Here is a 20,765-nt window from a genome sequence, read left to right on the forward strand (position 1 = left end):
AGCTTAACAATCTCTGTTAAAACTAGGTTTGTGTACATTCACATACCTAAGGGAAAAAAAGGACTATTTTTTTATCTGTCTCTCATTTAAAGGAACCCTGATGGCACAGTGGATAAAGCACTCAACTGCTAACTGAATGGTCAGCAGTTCGAAACCACCAGTGACTCCACAGGAGAAGGATGTAGCAATCTGCTTCTGTAAAGACATACAGCCTTGGAAACCTAGGAGGTCGCTATGAGCTAGAATCGACTCAACAGCAGTAAATTCGGTTTTCCGGTTTTCTCTCTCAGTTATTTTGGTGGTTTGGTACATAACCATTTCTATAATCTGTCAGAGGAGATCAAATAGTAAAGTAAAACCAATTATTTACCAAACTCTAGAAACAGGAAACGTGAGGGCGCATATGTTTGCAAGTTCTACTCTAAGTACTGCTGAGCAGCAAAATCTCCAAATTTGAGGAAAGCTGCCCATAGAGCATCACACAGGGAACTCAGATAAAACCTGTGTAACTATCAGGATTTTATTCAGGAAAATTTAATGCAGTTCTGCAAAGCATATTTTATGACAAAAACAAGGCTACAAAGACCATTTGTATTCTCCGATGACACAAAAACGAATCAAAACACAGCAACTGCCTTCTAATTCAGGTATTCCAGTCTGGGGGTCTGATTTAGACCAGGGGGTAGAAAACTATTTACCACCCACAGGCCAAATCTGGCCCACTACTTGTCTTGGTTAATAAAGTTTTATTGAAATCTGACCACGCCCATTTGTTGACGCACTGTCTGTAGCTAAAAAGGCAGAGTTGAGACCGTCTACCCCAGGAAGCCTGACGTGAGGGCAGTGGGGGCTCGGTGTTGCCCTGCCCATGCGACTGGTCTTCTAAACGGCCTTATACCTTGAATATTCATGAATTCTAGCATTATCTGCACAAATATCCCCTTTGTCCTAAGCTTGGATAAGCAGTGATTGATATTTTTGTTGGCAACATGAGAACCCTGATTAGCATCCATAATATAAAATAGTTGTCATCAGGTAAAAATGCTTCCAACAAACACTCCGCAGCCATGTTGGATAAATGGATACGGTCTTGATTTGTTAGGGAATGCATGGATGCACAGTAAAACGTATCGATTCTTCAGGTTTTTTTCTAGATATTGGTAGCGTACAATTGATTTAGAGGACTGTTAGTGTAGCTGTGGTCCTAAGCATTTGTTCATTGCCTCTGTTGTTTCTCCAGGAAATCTATGAGTTATTTAGGAATGCATTTTTAAATTCCCAGACACATGAGTCTTTATTAACTATCGATTCATTGTTGATTTCCTATTTATTGCCTTTGTTCGTTCATCTATATTTGGGGTACAGGTTACTATCACGGTTTAAATCTTCCACGTGTTTTCTAATACTGTTAACTTGATCTACCCATTTCTGACAAAAGTTTGTTGAAATCTTAAATTCACTTGTTAAAATCTTAAACTCATGGTGAATGTGTCCATTTCTCTTGGTAATGTGTCAGTTTTCCTTTCTGAGTTCAAGGTGTATATAGTTTCATACTATTTTGTCTTCTTGATGCATTTGTCCTTTTGTGTATATAAAGCAGTATCCCATTCTAACAAAATAATGATTGCATTAAGTTCTATATTATGAGATATTAGTAGTCTTTCTTTTAATTTGTATTTTCCTTGGCTTTGTTTTAGCTGTGATTTTATATTTAGTAGGCAGATTCATGTACACTGAGGGTAACTGCTGACATATTAGGACTTATTTTCATCATTTGTGCTTTCTGTTACCATTCGTTTTGTTTTCTTTCTTTTCTCTCCCCTTCTACTTATTATTTTTTTTAACTTTTTATTTCCTTTTATTTCGTCTGCATTTTGGTTGCTATATATAGTATTTCGATACTTACTGGTTATCTTCGTTGTTACCTATACAGGTAGTTCCCGACTTGCAACATATTTGAGTTATAACGAACCACACTGACGATCATCTGTTTTGGGTTTTTTTTTTTTTTTGGTTTATGGTCACGTGCTACATACACTGTATGTTATCATTCTCAGATATGTACTCACGGACGTTCAATGTAATGAGTATACAGACAACTCTCGCTAATGTTCTGACTAGAAACGCCACCCCCATTTCCAGGGATAATCCAGATGACCCAGAACCTTCCACAAGTGGAGTTATTACTGCAGCTGACAAAATGCCAGTGCTGTCCAACTCTTCTTCATCATCTGAGTCCATTTTTTTGATTCGTGTATTTTTTTATGTTATATATATGTACGTGTATCAAAATACAGCTGTAAGTTTATATGTAATGTTTCCAACCCCCAAAGGCAAATTAAGATTTATACAGATACTGATAATAAAAGGCATTAATAATGAAAGCTAAAAAAAAAGAAAAAAAACCATTTGATTTCTTGACTGCTGCTTCCATGGGCGCTGTGAATCTAAGTAAGATGAAATCCTTCAGTGGGCACTTGCTATCTGTATAGTGCTGTTCTTGCTGGGTGCCTTTCAGTCAGTTCTGATTCATAGCGACCTTATGTGCAACAGGGAGAAACGCTGCCCAGTCCTGCGCCATCCTCACAATCATTGCTCTGATCAGCCCCTCGTTGCAGCCACTGGGTCTGCCCATTACCTATGAGACTGGTGCCTTTCAGTCAGTTCCGATTCACAGCGACCCTATGTGCAGCACGACGAAACGCTGCCCGGTCCTGCGCCATCCTCACAATCATTGCTCTGATCAGCCCCTCGCTGCAGCCACTGTGTCTGCCCATTACCTATGAGACTGGTGCCTTTCAGTCAGTTCCGATTCATAGCGACCCTATGTGCAGCAGGACGAAACGCTGCCCGGTCCTGTGCCGTCCTCACAATCATTGCTCTGATCAGCCCCTTGCTGCAGCCACTGTGTCTGCCCATTACCTATGAGACTGGTGCCTTTCAGTCAGTTCAGATTCATAGCGACCCTATGTGCAACAGGACAAAACGCTGCCCGGTCCTGTGCCATCCTCACAACCATTGCTCTGATCAGCGCCTCGTTGCAGCCACTGGGTCTGCCCATTACCTATGAGACTGGTGCCTTTCAGTCAGTTCCGATTCATAGCGACCTTATGTGCAGCAGGATGAAACGCTGCCCGGTCCTGTGCCGTCCTCACAATCATTGCTCTGATCAGCCCCTTGTTGCAGCCACTGTGTCTGCCCATTACCTATGAGACTGGTGCCTTTCAGTCAGTTCTGATTCATAGCGACCCTATGTGCAACAGGACGAAACGCTGCCCGGTCCTGTGCCATCCTCACAACCATTGCTCTGATCAGCGCCTCGTTGCAGCCACTGGGTCTGCCCATTACCTATGAGACTGGTGCCTTTCAGTCAGTTCCGATTCATAGCGACCCTGTGTGCAACACGACAAAACGCTGCCCGGTCCTGTGCCATCCTCACAACCATTGCTCTGATCAGCCCCTTGTTGCAGCCACTGTGTCTGCCCATTACCTATGAGACTGGTGCCTTTCAGTCAGTTCCGATTCATAGCGACCCTATGTGCAGCAGGACGAAATGCTGCCCGGTCCTGTGCCGTCCTCACAATCATTGTTCTGATCAGCCCCTTGTTGCAGCCACTGGGTCTGTCCGTTACCTATGAGACTGTCTATCTCTACAGTCTGTTTTACAGGAAGCATTTAATTGATGGAGACATTCTTCTGTTTGGTGCATGCAAAGTCCGTACCTCCAGCACCAGCTGCTGTCTTCCACCCTGCATTCTCCCAAGTGGGAGTCCCTTCGACCGCCTTCTGTGCTAGCTCACACCAGCCTACAGAGGCCTAATGTTCATGATTTCCAACAGAGGGTGGTGCAAATCCATGGAGACCTCCAGCTTAAAAAAATAAAGCTCAGCCTTCTTGAATCTCACTTGGCTCGGACACCAGTTACAAATTTTGCCAGCACTTGGGGAAAAGTTCACCTCATCTCCCTGGAAATGTGAATACACTATCACGGAAAAGCAAGCTTAAGTACGAGCACCTGTGAAAACGTCTTCCATCCTTCCTCAAGTCAGAAAGTCAGTGGGGCTCCCGGAAGGAGCAGACGGTGTGATGTGACTGCTGACAGGTTTGAGCCGAGTGCAGCACTCACCCCGCTCCTCAGCGGGAAGCGCCCACCGCGCCTCCAAGGAAACAGCACCTCCAGGGGCAAAAGCATCTCTCTCCAATCAACTGCACTGCGAGGCCATTATATAATAACTGAAAGGCCGTTACATAACAACAGGAAGCTGCCTCACCCCCTTAGATCCTCACACGTTAACCAGGGAAAATCTCCAAAACCCAAGCCAGCATTTAAAAAGACACTGGGGAAGAGTGACATCATGCAGAACGGCTGTCACACAGCCAGCACAGGAGAGGATGGATGGATGGAAGGTGAGATGAGGAAACGGAGGATGGATGCCAGGCAAAGGTTCCTTCTCCCTCAGGTTCAAGTGTGTTGATGGGCGTGGAGGGGGTGTTTGAAGGCATCATTATATAGACATCTGAATGTCTTGTGGAAAGTAAAAGTATTCTCAACATAACTTTTCACAGACATGTTTCTCTGCTAAATTTCCAATGATCTATCAAATAATTCACAGCAGTATGGGATTGTGTCAAAGTGCATATAAGCATTGTAAGCCCTAAGGGGTGGAGATAGAAGGAGTCTTTCAAATGTATCATATGAAGTTTTAATCTAAAGGGGCAAAGACTAGTTGAAACAATGATAATGTCAACGAGGAGGGCAGTCTGGGGGATGGCTGATCATAAAATAGTAAAGGCATTAGCAAAACAGTAGCACTGTCTCCTTGTCACTTCCATTAGCTCTCTCTAGGTACAAAGTGCAGATCTGTTTCTACCAAGCATCACTTGAGCTGCCTGTTTTAATTTAGCAAAGGAGGCAAGTAGGACCCAGGGACCAGGGAAAAAGGTATATAGAAGCCCATGCCCGGTCCCTACACCATCCCCATGATTGGCTGCAGTTTGGACAACTGTGATCCATAGGGTTTTCATTGGCTGATTTTCAAAAGTAGATCACCAAGCCTTTCTTCCTACTTCATCTTAGTCTGGAAACTCCATTGAAGCCAGCTCAGCATCCTAGCAACACGCAAGCCTCCAGTGACAGGCGGGTAGTGGTGGAGAACGAGGAGCATTGGCTGGGACATGAACCCAGGTCTCTTGCATGGAAGGCAAGAACTCTACCACTGAACCACCACTGCCCCCATAAAGTTTGGCTAAATTAAGGTATCACAGCTGTGTGCTAAGTGACATAGGTATTAATGAGTCCCAAAGATCAAACAATCCTCTTCCAAGTTAAAGGTACCTGGAAACTTTCTGATCACTTGAGGGGTCTGTTGGCAGGAGAGTTACCAAGGACGCTCAAGAGGCAACGTCTGAGGGACAAGGGAATCTGGGTTAGTGCTCTGGGCTCATCACACAGCCTATATGGTGATGGTGAGGAGCTGGTTCTGGTCATGCCAGTGACCAGCTGCCTTAGAAACATGACTAGTTGAGTGAGGAGGGTGAAAGAGCCTTCACTTTGGGAACTAAAGCATGGATGAAACTCCTTTGCTGAGCACAGAAGGTGAACAATTGTCCAGAAGAACCACTGAGGATGGTCCACCTACATGAACTAGCAAGAGGACACCAGAGTGCATGCGGGGCAACTTCTCAGCAGCAACCCCACGTCGAAGCAACAGTGGCCAACAAAGAGCCGGTTATACAGTCTGATGTCCGTGTTGTTTTTGTTGTCAGGTGCCATCAACTTGGCTCCAGCTAACAGCAGCCCTACGTACAACAGAATGAAACACTGCCTGGTCCCGCACCATCCTCATAGTCGTTACGCTTGAGCACACCGTTGCAGCCACTGTCAATCCATCTCATTGAGGGTCTTCCCTTTTTTGCTGACCCTGTACTTTACCAAGCATAATGTCCTTCTCCAGGGACTGATCCCTCCCCATAACATGTCCAAAGTATGTGAGATGTAGTCTCACCAACCTTGCTTCTAAGGATCATTCTGGCTACTTCCTCCAAAACTGATTTGATCGTTCTTTTGGCAGTCCATGGTATATTCAATATTCCTCACCATCACCACAATTCAAAGGCCATCAATTCTTCTTTGGTCTTCGTTACTCATTGCCTAGCTTTGGCACGCATACGAGGTGATTGAAAACACAATGACTTCAGTCAGGCGCACCTCAGTCTTCAAGGTGACATCTTTGTTTTTTAACACTTTAAAGAGGTCCTTTGCAGCAAATATGCCCAATGCAATGCATCGTTTGATTTCTTGACTGCTGCTTCCATGGCTGTTGATTGTGGATCCACGTAAAATGAAATCCTTGACAACTGCCCTCTAAGTTTCCTACCTAATGTTTGGAGTTGCTATTGTCAATTTGACCTCATATAGGTAGTTCTTTAAAAGAGCACAATGCTCAAGGCAGATATTCTTTACTAATTAAGGTAAATGATTGTTTAGTACAAATAAGGATATTTTTGGTTGAACATTTAAAGATTATCTCAAGGCAAAAGTTTCAGGGGTTCATCCAGCCTCACGGGATCTAGAAAGTCTGGATTCAATGAGAATTTGAAATCATATTCTGCGTTTCCCCCCTTTTGATCAGCACTACTGTATAGAATCTTTCATCAAAATGTTGAGTAATGGTAGCTGGGCACTACTATCCAGTTCTTCCGGACTCATGGTGTGAAGTGGCTTTTACAAAGCCTAACATGTGATTGTGTGATCTGAAGGATAAGCAATAAGCATTCTCTGTCTGCATCCGAATACCGTTCAGTGCCGGGAATGTAGACCTCCACCTATTCTTCCTTGTGTGGCCAACTGGTCACCCTCAACAAAAACAATAGCAGGGATTCAGGCACTTGTACACCAGTGTTCACTACAGCACTAATAACAATAGGCAAAAGCTGGAAACAACCTAAGTGCCCACACACAAATGAATGGATAAACTAAATGTGATCTATACATGCCATTGGGTTATCATCCATAAACGGAAAAGACGACATGATACATGCTACAAGATGGAAGAGTCTGAAAACATGTTAAGTGGAATAAATCAGTCACAAAAGGACAAATGCTGTATGATTCCATCTATATGAAATACCTAGAACAGGCAAATGTGTACAGACTGAAAGTTATTAGTGGTTGCCAGGAATGGGCAAGAGGGAAGGGGATAAGGAGACTCAGTGCTATGGGGACACTGAGCTTCTGTTCAGGGTGATGCAAAAAGTTGGAAATGAATAATGGTGATAGTTGCATACCCTGAGGAATACAATTAACATCACTAAGCTGCACATGCAAAGAATGTTGAAATGCTAAGCTTTCTTATAAACATATTTACCACAATAAAGAAAATATTAAAACCTGACAAGACAACATCCACTTTCGTGAGCAGACAAATCCTTTAGAACCCACTTAATGTTGGTCTGCAAATATTAAGCGTGCCACCCTGGTTTTAGGTGCTGGAGAAGGGTGATTTGTGCTCACAGTGAATTCATTCAGCATATATGTCTTCATAAGGAGGGAAAAGGAAAAGCCAGGCCGGCCAGGAACGAGATTAATGACAACTTGCAAATGAGGGGATTTGACAGCAATGAATTCTGAATGTCATAAAATGTTTTCTCTCCTCTAGTACTACCAATGTTATTTAATTCACAGCCAGTGTGCTGTTTCGTGTTCCCATACCAACAATACTAACCTTGTGTAATCTCTTAACATGATCATATTAGACATTTAACACAGAATTTAGCAGTTTGCAGCTGCGTTTCGGAGTCAACCGAGGTCACAGGCTGTAAGTGGTAGGACACAGTCATACAGGAATGTTCTGACTCCTACTCAAGGGTTCTGTCCATTACATCATGTAAAGTTGGGGTCTCCCTCCCTGCCTTCCCAGCCCCTTTGACCTCCCTCCTACAGGCTTGCTGTTGCCCCTACACTTCTGGTCTTTATGCACAGGTCCTGCTGCTCCCAGTTCCTGAGAGGTACAAGTTCTAAATATTGGGAGTTTTACAAGAAACAAAATAAAACAACCAGTTGCCCTCACATCAATTTTGACTCATGGCGACCTCATGTGTGTCAGACCATAACTGTGCTCCAGAAGGTTTTCAATGCTAATTTTTTGGAAGAAGATTACCAGGCATTTCTTCCAAGGTGCCTCTGGGTAGACTAGAACCTCCAGCCTTTCAGTTACCAGGCAACAGCATTAAAGTTCCCTGGATGGTGCTTTCTTTACACGGTTGCTATGAGATAGAATCGACTCAACAGCAGTGAGTTTTTTCAGCGGGTGGGGTGATGCAAACAGTTAATGCACTCAGCTGTTAACCGAAAGGTTGGTGATTCAAGTCCACCTAGTGACTCCTCAGAAGAAAGGGCTGGTGATCTACTTCCAAAAAACCGGCCACTGAAAACCTTACGGAGCACATTTCTACTCTGACACACATGGGGTCACCGTGAGTTACCATCAACTTGACAGAAGCTGGGTGAGAGTTCACCTATCCCTGACCACCCATCTCTAATGACACTTCCTCCATGCAGGCTTCTCTGATACGCCAAATCCCCTGACTCCTTACACAGTTCTGTCTTATGACATTTATCCTGTTCTCCTTTACTTGTATTCAAATCTTAGCTGTGCAATTCCATTTAAGAGCAGCGAGTAAATCTTGACGACGCTAAGCTTGTTTATCCACTGGCCCGCAGCAGGCAGTGGATCACAAAACCATCCCATTGTGATTATGTACTTGCCAGGCTAAGCCAGGAGCACTCGAGGGAGAACGATATATTTACCTTCAACGGCGTGACTGGAGACGTGTCAGGAAGTCTGCCCTACACTGAAATGGGCTCTCCTCCTGTAGCATCAGCAGCCTGGAATTTCACCCCCAGGAAGAAATAATTTCCCATTGAGCATCATCCTCTCCAAATGCTGGTTGTCAAGGGGAAGACCACACACGGTTAGTTCACACTTGTCTGTCGTATTGTTTTCCTGGGGCAAAAAGAGACGCAGAAGAGCATCAGAGGGTTGGCTGCTCAGCAAGGACGAATGACCAAAAAAGAAATGGTTTTCAGAAGCAAAGATGGAAGGATCTAAAACAAAGTGACTGATGTCGCACGTTTTCCAAGGCAACAATGGCTGTCTTAGAATGTTGGTCGCTGGGGCTGGTGAGTGGTGTTTTTTCTTGAGCAGCCGCTGCGCAGAGGTTCTCCTCAGAGTGGTATACCAGTGAAGGGCAATGTCGATAGTACCACCTGTCGACAGGGGTGGGTCCCTACTGGGCTGCTCATCTTGGCAAAACCAGGAGACCCTTCCCAGCAGCACCTTTGATTTCAATTACTAAATATCTTTTTCCTTCTGTCTAAATTAGATTTCCAGCCCCAACATAACTGAGAGTCCACCCAATGCCAATGTCCTACATGATTTTGAAGATATTTTGAAAATGAAAATAAAATTACTCCACATCTCAGGGATGGGAAATAAATGTGGCCACCCAAACCACACCCTGGGTTCCATTTCTCAAGGAGCTCAGTGGACATGCTCAAGACATGACTGCATCAAAGTGACGCACCTCCCCACATGCCAGAGAAAAGGCAAGGGCTTGCAGAATTGGGGAATGGTGTGTGCAGAAGACCAGCGGAATGCACAATTATCTAACAGGTTTGCCGGTGAGGAGATTACTGAAGCTACCATGGGTTTTTGCTGGTTGAGCAGATGCAAACGGCATATTTTAACATTTTCCACTGTGTGTTTTTCTATTCAGGGAAGGCACCGATTTAATAGCTGTAACGGGAGAGAGAAGCCTCTCAAAGTTCAGTGACTCATTTCGGTTTGAACAATTAGGGTAAAAGAGAAATAACTCTATAAATGCTCTCTGCTGCATGCATGGTAAAAGTGAACCCGTTTGCAACGGTGCATAATTGGCTCACCTGAAGGTAACTAAATGAGTCATTGAAAATGAGGGAAATCCTGTGTCATGGATTGAATTATGTCCCCCCAAAAACGTGTGGATCAGTTTGGCTGGGCCATGATTCCCGATACTGTGTGAGTTTCCTGTATGTTGTAAACCCTGCCTCTACAATGTTAATGAGGGAGGATGGGTGGCAGATGTGTTGGTGAGCAGGACTAAATCTAAAGATTGGATTGCGTCTTGAGGTAATCTCTTGAGATATAAAAGAGAGAAACTATCAGAGAGACAGGGGAACCTCATACCACCAAGAAAGAAGCACCAGGAGCAGAGCGTGTCCTTTAGACCCAAGGTTCCTGTGCAGAGAAGCTCCTAGTCCAGGGGAAGATTGACAAGAAGGACCTTCCTCCAGAGCTGACAGAGAGAGAAAGCCTTCCCCTGGAGCTGACACCCTGAATTTGGGCTCATAACCTACTAGACTGTGAGAAAATAAATTTCTCTTTGTTAAAGCCATCCACTTGTGGTATTTCTGTTCTAGCAGCACTAGATGACTAAGACACCCTCCCTGAGATGGGATGACACGAGAGCCACAACAATGGGCTCAAACATACCAACGATCGTGAAGATGGTGCAGGACTGGGCAACGTGTCGTTCTGTTATACGTAAGGTCACCATCAGTCAGAGCTAACTCAACGGCAGCTGACATCCACAAGGTAACTGCACCACCCAGAAACTGAGATAAATACGTATAAAGACCTTCTTACCAAGCCTGGTCCGAGGTAGATGCTCAACTCACGGTACTTCCCTCGTCTCTAATGCCTGTGGTTAGGAAGGTGCGGTATCACTAATGCTAAAAGTTGTTGCTTTATGTATTTTATGTGCTTTGAATCTAAGTGAATCCATAGGTTTTGTCTTTTATTTTGTAACAAAGAGGGCATGGTAGGACATGGGAAAGGACCCCAAGAAACACATGGCTCTAAATCCATTCGAAAGATTGGAATTGAAAAATGCTTCCATTTAGACTTTTCCCAAAGGTTTAAAAGTGATTCACGATTGGCCCTTAGAGACGGCGTGGCCGCACTTTATCAGCACACTAACGCCATCAGATAAATTCAGGGCTGATCCTCATCTCTTTTTCCAAAATACATTGACTGATAGCAGTTATAGAGAACGAACTGGTGTTTGTTAGCACACTGGTAAGTCATAGACATTTGCAATATTATAACTCTGTATGCCACGGAGACAAATAAATAACAGATGCCAAAATACAATGCTAGTACGTAAAGCTGGTCTTCCTGCCACTTCAGGAGAATGTCAGAAAAGGCATTCCAAATGCACGCACAAAAATGTAAACATTGTGTAAATATCAATGTACTGTAGCCGCAAGTACTGAAGAAAGATTATCTGGCCTACGAATCACTCAGGTCACAAGCTTATTCTATTTTTCTTCCTCTTACTACCACGCTTTTGACCTGTCTGCAAAAAATAAAACGTCGTTCCAGATAGGAGCCAGCTGAGAAGTCAATTATAAGATAATAGCTGTTTATTTTTGCACCTAAGATCCTCTTTTACATTTCTTCAAAAAAACACACCTCATGTGAAGGAAAATGAAGAACACACAATGAAAAGGGGAGAAGACACTCTGATTATTTTGAGGATACAAGGAACATGAGGTATAGAACTCGGTGTAAATCATACTATTTTTAAGCCTTCTTTAATTAAACAATTTTGGTGCTTTGTTTTGACTACAGTTATGATTAGCTGCCATCAAGTTGATTCCAGCCCACGGGGACCCCATGTGGGCAGAGGAGAACTGCTCCATAGGGTTTTCGAGGCTGTGACCTTTTGGAAGCAGATCACCAGGCCTGTCTTCCAAGGGACCTCCAAGAGGGTTTAAACCACCAACCTTTCAGCTAGTAGTTGAGTACTTAATGGTCTGCACCACCCAGGAACTCCTCTGACCATAGTGAAACCACATAAAACCCTATCCATCAGTTTAGGTAATGCTACATAGCAGGGGTCAGCAACCTTTTCCTGTAAAGGTCTACAGTATAAATATTTTAGGCTTTGTAGGCCAAAAAGTTTCTGTTATAACTACTTAGCTCTGCCAGCCCAGCTCAAAAGTAGCCGGAGACAATACGTAAATGGATAGGCATGGCTGTGTTACAATAAAACTTTATTTACAAAAACAGGTGGTGGGTTGAACTTGGTCTGCTGGTAGAAGTTTGAGGTCCCCTGCTATAGAACAAAACAGCCCTGGTGGCCCAAGCAATGGTTAAACGCTAACCGGAAGGTTGGCGGTTCAAACCCACCAGCTGTTCCTAAGGAGAAAAGAGCTGGTGATCTGCTCCCAAAAAGATTAAAAAAAAAAAAAAAAACCCACTGCCATGGAGTTGATTCCAACTCATAGTGACCCTATAGGACAGAGTAGAGCTGCCCCATAGAGTTTCCAAGGCTGTAAATCTTTTTTTTTTATAATTGTACTTTAGATGAAGATTCACAGAATAAACTACCTTCTCATTAAACAGTTAGTATACACAATGTTCTAAGACTATTGGTTAACAACTCCACAACATGTCAACGCTCTCCCTTCTCAACCCTGGGTTCCCTATTACCAGCTTTCCTGTTCCCTCCTGCCTTCCAATCCCTGCCCCAGGGCTGGTGCGCCCCTTTAGTCTTGTTTTGTTCCATGGGTCTGTTCAATCTTCGGCTAAAGGGTGAACCTCAGGACTGATCTCATTACTGAGCTGAAAGGATGTCCAGCAGCCATATACTCTCAGGCTGTAAATCTTTACGGAAGCTGACTGCCACATCTTTCTCCCTTGAAATGGCTAGTGAGTTCAAACCGCAGGCAGGCGAGAGTTTTAACCACTGCACCACGAGGGTTCCTTTCCCATAAAGAGTATAGCCTAGGAAACCCTACAGGGCACCCCTACTCTGTCCTATAGGGTCACTATGAGCTAAACTGACTTGACAGCACACAATAACAAGCTGTGTAAAAAAAAAAAATCTACACCTCCCAAAACGAAGACATCTACAGAAGTAAGGAAAATCAACTCAAATGCCTGTACAAAGCCTATGGGAGCAAAGAAAAGTTCATTTGAAATAAAACTTAAGTTTAAGTGCACTTTTCAGTAGCTACCAAAGACTGAGTAATTTCCAGTCATCATAAAAGTTAACTTAAAATGCCAGACTTCTGCTTGCCAGCATGCTCCCAAGTCGGGTAAGGAAAGTCATAATATCTATATGCCAGCACCCTCTGCCAAGCACAACAGAACACCGTCCGACAGAGTGCAGGAAGATGAACCCCTGGGTTAGAAGGCACTCTAGAAAACACAGTGCCTACAACCGTGGACTCAAGCACAGCAGCGATGGTGAAGATGGCACAGGACCAGGCAACCTTTTGTTTTGTTCACGGGTCTGGAGCTAACTCAATGGCAGCTAACAACAACTACAACATTTTTCTCTTCTAGGAGGCAATGAAGTTCTCTAGCTTACTGGCCGAGTGACCTTGAGCAAGTTCTGTCAGCAATCTGTCTCCTCGCTTTAAAAACGAGGATGACGGTGGTTCCCCCTGGGTTTCATGGGAGCTAAATGAGATGAGGCCATGAATGCACTCAAACCAGAGTCCACAACTGGGGGCGAATGTGCTCCCCAGGAGACATCTGGCAATGTTTGGAGACGTTTTGATTGTCGTAAATTGGGGGACGGCAGGGACATGATCCTAATAGCTAATGGGTAGAGACCTGGGGTATTGCTAAACATCCTATAATGTGCAGCAGAGCCCCCTACACAAAGAATGATCCAGCCCTAAATGTCAACAGTGCCCAGACTGAAAAACCCTGGTTTACACATATACTTTATGGTGTTGGTGAAGAATACTGAATGTATCATGGAATGCCAAAAGAAAAAACAAAGGGGAGGATCACTTACTTTGGGTTACCAGGAGGAATCAGGCCCTGAAGGAGGACATCATGCTTGGTAAAATAGAAGGTCAGCGAAAAAGAAGACGACCCTCAATGAGATGGACTGACACAGTGGCTGCGACAATGGGCTCAAGCACAGCAACAATAGTGAAGATGGTGCAGGACCAGGCGACGTTTTGTTCTGTTGTGCACAGTGTCACTATGAGTTGGAACCGGCTCGATGGCACCTAACAGCAATGACACATATACAACACTGAAGAAATATCTACCATTATCATCATCATTATTTTTAAAAGGGATGTTTATTCAAACTTGCTATATAGTTAGTCAAAAACTCTAGACTAGTAAACCCTTCCAAAAAAGAATACTGATTTGGAAGGAAAAAGAGTAATTCTCTATAAAACTGAAGTCAAGACAGTGAATATATAATTAGAATAAATCATCATTGACTTTTTTCCCTAAAATTTCCTGAGAAAATGTTAATATCCAAAGCTTTTCTGAAGCTCCCTGAAAATCCTGCCTAACCTAGAGTCCTAAACCGGTAATCATCGATACTAAAAATAACAGAGATGTTTTCTCATTTTTCACCACAAAAAAAATTTTTTCTTTCAATTCTTAAAATACATGTGAAAAGACATATTTAAATGCTGTTAATTGTCCATTTCAGTCACTTTAGCAGACACAAACTTTATTTAGGAGTGAGAGCCTTGGTGGCACAGTGGTAAGTGCTCAGCAGCTAACTGAAAGGCCAGTGGTTTGAACCCACCAGCCACCCCCTGGAACGAAGTTGTAACAGTCTCCTGTAAAGATTACGGCCTTGGAAACCCTATGGGGCAGCTCTACTCTGTCCTGTAGGGTTCCTAGGAGTCAGAATCAACTCAATGGCAACAGGTTTGGTAAGCCCAAACAGGTTTTCTAACCTTTAAAAGAATCACTATAGATTTATCCTACGATGAAGAGGGGATAACAAAAGCAAAGTACGAGAACAGTGTCCGTCATAGAGTGAGAATTGACAAATGTTTGCTCCCCACAGATCCTTCTCCCTAACCCCTATTCTCCGGACAGAAGTAAACAAGCAAAATGTCGCACCATGTGACTTCATTTAGTTTGACCAACTAAGACATTCAGCTGCATGTCTGGGCCTCTCAGACCTGTGGTGTCCTCATCTGTGAATAGACCAGTTCCACCACCAAGGCCCCTTCCAGCTTGAATGTGCTCTGGGCAAGCTTTACAGCCAGTTACTTGTAGGACAGCCCTGGGGAAAGACCTGGGGAGACACTGTAGGCTGCTCCTCCCCTTCTCCTCCAAGTCTAAGACCCAGAAAAACAACCCAGAGTTAGCGAGTGTGGCCTTCAGGTACGTGGAAGCCGCTGGCAGAGAAAGGAGTCTGCAGGGAAGAATAAGCACTGGGTATTTTATCTATTCATTTAGAATTTATTCACAGTGCTAACAGCAGTCCTTGAAACAATGTTAGCATGATTCAGTTTGCATTTTGGGGTTGTTTCCTTTGTTTCCTTTATTTTTGTTTTGTTTTTCTAACAGCTTTATTGAGATATAATTCACATCCCATACAACTCACCCATTTAAAGTGTAGAATTAGATTATTTTAAGCATATTCTCAAGGTTGTGCGACCATTACCAGAATCAATTTTAGGATCTTTTCATCTCCCCCAAAAGAAATTCTATATATTTGAGCTGTCACTCCCAATACCCTTACCCCCTATAGAGTTTGCTCTGTGTCCATTTTTCTTATCTTAAATTATTCACCATCTTTTTATTCTAGTCCCTAACAGGCAGTAACCTTTACTTTAGAGTTGAGAGTACCGTTGAGAGAATACTCGGCCTTAGATGCAAAATTTAAAAGTTCAAAGGGAAGCAAAAAAAAAAAAAAAAAACTCAGTTACCAATAAAAATGATGTTTTAATGCAACACCTTAAAAACCAAAATAAATGCCAAAAAATCCACAGTGAACAAATACCAACATTTCAGATAAAGACAGGACCTGCTTATATTTGCACAATTCACCTCCCCGTCTCCCTGAAACTCTGCCAGGTGCAAAACCAGGCAGCCGGCCTTGAGTCCAGGTTGATCAATTTGATTTTTTTTAAAATACTGCCTCAAAAATGTTATTTCTCTTAAAGGCTGAGTTTTTTTCAGTGCCCGCTTAAATTCTGCACTGTTACAAGTAACTCACTCCCCTTATCCTCGTCCTGGCCTTGATACTATCTCCCCCCCTCCCCCTTTATTTTACCTTTTGTCTCACAGGCTAGTGTCTTACTTTCCGAATGCTGCCATAATGGAAATATCACAAGTGGGTGTCAAATAGCAATTTATTTTCTCACACTTCAGGAGGCCAGAAGTTTGAACTCAGTGAGGCTCTAGGGGGAGGGCCTTCTTTGTCTATTTTAACTTCCAGTAGCCAGCTATCCTTGCAGCTCCTGGGCTCACAGGTTCATCTTTTGTCAGATACAGTCTGTTTTCCCTCTGTGTCTACGTGTCTTTTTGTCTATGCTGCTCTGCCTATAACTCAGAAGGGATGAGGTTTAGGATCCGCCCTACACTGGTATGAGCTTAAGTGACTGAATGATTACATTACATTATCTTGCATTATGGAAAGGGACTGCATTACACTACGTTATGGAAGCTGATTACGTTATTTTATGAAAAGTGATTACATTATTACATTACATTAGAGATGGTCATTACATTATATTACATTCACAGGAATAGAGGTTAGACTTCCTACACATATTTTGGGAAGACACAATTCAATCTGTAACAGCTAGTCTAAAAGACAAAAAAAATTTAAAGGATAGCGAGTTCGGTAAAAGAGAAGCAAGAAAATTAGATGGCCCACAGGATGGATAATCAGCTCCTGAATAATTGAGGCACGGGTTGTTCACACTTGGAATGACTCAACTCCCCGATCCGACAACCAAACACACAGTCTCTATTAGTGCAAGTGCCTACCGAGACATGCATTTAAACTTGTGCCGTACGGCGTGTTTATTAATGATGGTGGAGACAAGGTAAGCAGGGAGGTAATCAGATTTGCTGACACAAACGTATTAAGTTGGTAAAAATTCTGGAGGAGCATAAAAAGCAGAGATGTCTAATAGGGCATTGTGATTGAGGCACAGGATAAAATTTAACCCAGAAAAGAATAATTTAAGGACAAACGCAGAGGCACTCAGGAAAACAGCTAATGATAAATGGCCCAAAGAAGCTTTTGAAAATGTGGCAAGGTTCCAAATGTGAACAAGATAGGGAAAAATCCAAAGAGATACTATCTCAGTAGACTTGATGCTGTAAACAACCTCCTCCTTATAAAGTAACTCCCCAACAGAAGCCTTCCCCAAATGATTCCATTTGATCAAGGAGCCCAAGGTGGGGACGTAAAAGTCCTGAATGCAGTCCTATTTTAAATGAGAGGTCCAGTTAGGTCAATTCGGCTCACAAAATAAGGAGCTACAAAAGAAAGGTACAGACGAAACATGTCAAAATTGGAGTATTTATGCTCAGAGTATGAGGACAAATGAAGATTCTCTCAGCCAGTGAAGAAGTCTAAGGAGAGTGAAACATGATGGTAAATGAAGATCTCATGTGTTCATTAGTCAGGGAATGCAAGAGCCAGATGGTACAAAACAGATACTGAAAAATAGAGAATAAGGAAGAACAATGTGCTACTGACACCTGACGGTGAGTCCTGCTTGGGGTGCTGGTCAAAGAGACCATCGACCGGCTGCAGTGACCACAGGCAGATAGGAATGGGATTGTTTTCTTTAGGTGCTGTTGAGTCGGTTCCAACTCACAGTGACCCTATGCACAACAGAACAAAACACTGCCCGGTCCTGCACCATCCTCACAATTTTTGCTTGAACTGTTAAAAAGCAAAGATGTCACCTTGAGGACTAAGGTGCACCTAACCCAAGCCATGGTGTTTTCAATATGCACGCAAAAGCTGGACAGTGAATAAGGAAGACCAAAGAAGAACAGACGCCTTTAAATTATGGTGTTGGTGAAGAATACTGAATATACCATGGACTGCCAGAAGATCAAACAAACCAGCCTAGGAAGAAATACAGCCAGAATGCTCCTTGGAACCAAGGATGGCAGACTTTGTTTCGCTTACTTTGGACACATTAGCAGGAGGGACCGTCCCCTGGAAGATGACATCATGCTTGGTAGGTGGTCAGGAAAAAAGACTCTCAAAGAAATAGACTGACCCAGTGGCTGCAACCATGGGCCCAAACATAGGAATGATTTTGAGGGTGGCACAGGAGTACGTAGCATTTCGTTCTGTGTATACACACGGTTGATATGAGTTAGAATCGACTCAACAATTGTGTGGAAAATTGCTTTGTTTTAAAAATGAAAACCCTGCTACACCTACACACACAGACAATAAGAAAGACAGGCAAAAGTCTCCATCGTTGATTTAGCTCACACCCTCACTAGAATAACTCCCATCCTATCTTAACCCCAAGCTGCTCTACCAGGCTCTCTTTTTCCATCCGATCTAATAAAACATCAAGGATAGCGCCGTGCTCCCAGCCTCACAAATAAGAAGGGAGCCATTTATCGTCTGGCGAGACAGCACGAGTCCCCGAGGCCCTCCTTCTCTTTAAGGCTGGGATCAGCACAAGATGTCCCGCTCATCCCAATGTTGGACCCGCATCAGTGGGGAGGTATATTGTGAAAAGCGATGATAGCACAGAGAGCTGGGGCCCCCCGCCCCGCCCCGGAGTCTTAGTGAAGACTGACACGTGAGTTCCGGGCGAGATGGTACTGCTCTGGAGAACATCATCTCTGAGGTCAAGTGCACCTCAGGGCGAAGATCGCTGTGATGGCCGGGGCCCCGGTAAGGCAGTCCCATCCACCAGGAGTGTCCCACAAAGACAGCTGTGTCAGTGCTACCACGCTACTCCATCCATCATAGGGCTTAACTAGCACCCGCCATGCTGTGTCTGGGGCACCTGGTGGATACGGACGCCCTGCTCCATGCTTGTCACCAGATACCTTCAGGGAGAAGAGAAATGGCAGCTCCTGTCACTAGTCCAGGGAAATCCACAGATTCAAAGGCTGGATCAAAATTGTTCCTCCTTTTCCCCCCTAATTTTAGAATAAACACTTTGTTCCCGCTGTAGGGTGTCATCGAGTCAATTCTAACTCAGAGTGACTCCACATGACATAGTGGAACTGCCACATAGGGTTTTCCAAGGCTTTAAAGCTTTACGGAAACAGAACGCCACTTCTTTTTCCTGTAGAGAGGCTGGCAAGTTAGAACTGCCGACCTTTCGGTTAGCAGCCGAGTACTTAACCACTGTGCCAGCTGGGTTCCTTGGTAACTCTATAAGGTGGTAGATTAGTTTTCTATCACTGGAGTAACAAACGCCCACAAACCGAAGGGCTTAAAATGGCACAGCTTTACTCTACAGTTCTGGAGGCCAGATGTCCTAAAAATCAAGGTGTCAGCCGGGCTGCGTTCCTTCTAGAGGCTTTGAGGGGGAATACATCTCTTGGCCTTTGGGACCCCTTCCTGATCTTTGGCGCCAGCAACATGGCACATCTCTGATCCTGCTTCTGTCCTCACCTCTCTCTCGCTCTGTCTTCAGCCAGGAAAGGGTCTCTGAGTTTAAGGACCCTAGTGATTACTGTGGGTCCTCCTGGCTTATCCAGGATCATCTCCCCATCTCAAGATCCTTACTTTAGTCACATCTGCAAAGTTCCCCTTACCTTGTTAGGTAACACACTCTCTCTCTGAGCCTGTCTCCTCATCTATACAGTGGGAAGGGTGCCACCCACCTCTGAGTAGGACCCTGTGGTGTGGTGAGGTGTACCCAGGACACCCTCTCCTGATGTCTTAGTTATCTCCAAACCTGTTGCCTTCAAGTCAATTCAGACTCATAGTGACCCTGTAGGAATGAGCAGAATTGCCCCATAGGGTTTCTAAGGCTGTAAGGTTTATGGAAGCAGACTACCGCATCTTTCTCTCGTGGAGCAGCTGGTGGGTTCACAACACCAACCCTTCAGTTAGTAGCTGAGCACTTAACCACTGTGCCACCAGAGCTCCTTAGTTACCTACTGCTGCTATAACAGAAATACCATGAGTGAGTGGCTTTAACAAACAGAAATGTATTCTCTGACAGTTTAGGAAGCTAGAAATGTGAATTCGGGGCTCTGGCTCTAGAGGGAAGCTTTCTGTGTGCATCAGCTCTGGGGGAAGGTCCTTGTCTCTTTTGAACTTCTGCTCCTGGGCAGTCTTCATTGTGGCTTGGCACCTCTCTTCCCCCATCTCTGCTTCTCACTTGTTTAATTCTCTTTTATATCTCAAAAGAGACTGACTAAAGACACGCTGTACACGAATACTGCCTCATTAACATAACAAAACCCCATTCCCAGATGGGATTATAACCACAGGTATGAAATCAAAACCAAACCCATTAATCTCGAATCAATGCCGACTCTTAGTGACCTTATAGGACAGAGCAGAACTGCCCTATAGGGTTTCCAAGGTGCAGATGGTAGATTCGAACTGCTGACCTTTTGATGAGCAGCTGAGCTCTTAACCACTGTGCCAAGAGGGCTCCAACCACAGAGATAGGGTTTAGGAATTACAACACATTTTTAGGGACACAATTCAATCCATAACCCCTGGTTAATTCCCTAATCCCAACTTCCCTGCATTCACTGGTGTCTTGCCTAGCTGGCCGTTAGCAGAAGACAGGGACTTGGATTATTTAACGTTGTCTTACAAACAGCCCAGCCCTCCCCATCCAGACGTTTACCTCTAACTGGCCATGGTCGGATTACAATGAAAACAGGTGAGTTGAGAAAGCACCTTCACTAGGACGAAGGCTGCAGAGTGTGTAGAATCGCACGTGTCAGCCTTGGGCTTAATTAAGCTTAACAATTAGG

The 20,765-nt window shown here is 44.0% G+C and overlaps 1 protein-coding gene across 1 annotated transcript in view; it reads right to left on the reverse strand.

The window, feature by feature from the left end:
* ANOS1 (anosmin 1) overlaps positions 1-20,765 on the reverse strand; it is a 635,904-nt gene that overhangs the window by 346,218 nt on the left and 268,921 nt on the right. Inside the window, exons 25-26 of the mRNA XM_064277948.1 lie at positions 13,855-14,074; positions 8,810-9,005 (exon numbers count right to left, since the gene is read on the reverse strand). The gene's annotated coding sequence lies outside the window, so the exon portion shown is untranslated. The remainder of the gene's footprint in view (positions 1-8,809; positions 9,006-13,854; positions 14,075-20,765) is intronic.

This window comes from Loxodonta africana, chromosome X (assembly GCF_030014295.1).
Source record: "Loxodonta africana isolate mLoxAfr1 chromosome X, mLoxAfr1.hap2, whole genome shotgun sequence".
NCBI classification, from domain to species: Eukaryota; Metazoa; Chordata; class Mammalia; order Proboscidea; family Elephantidae; genus Loxodonta; species Loxodonta africana.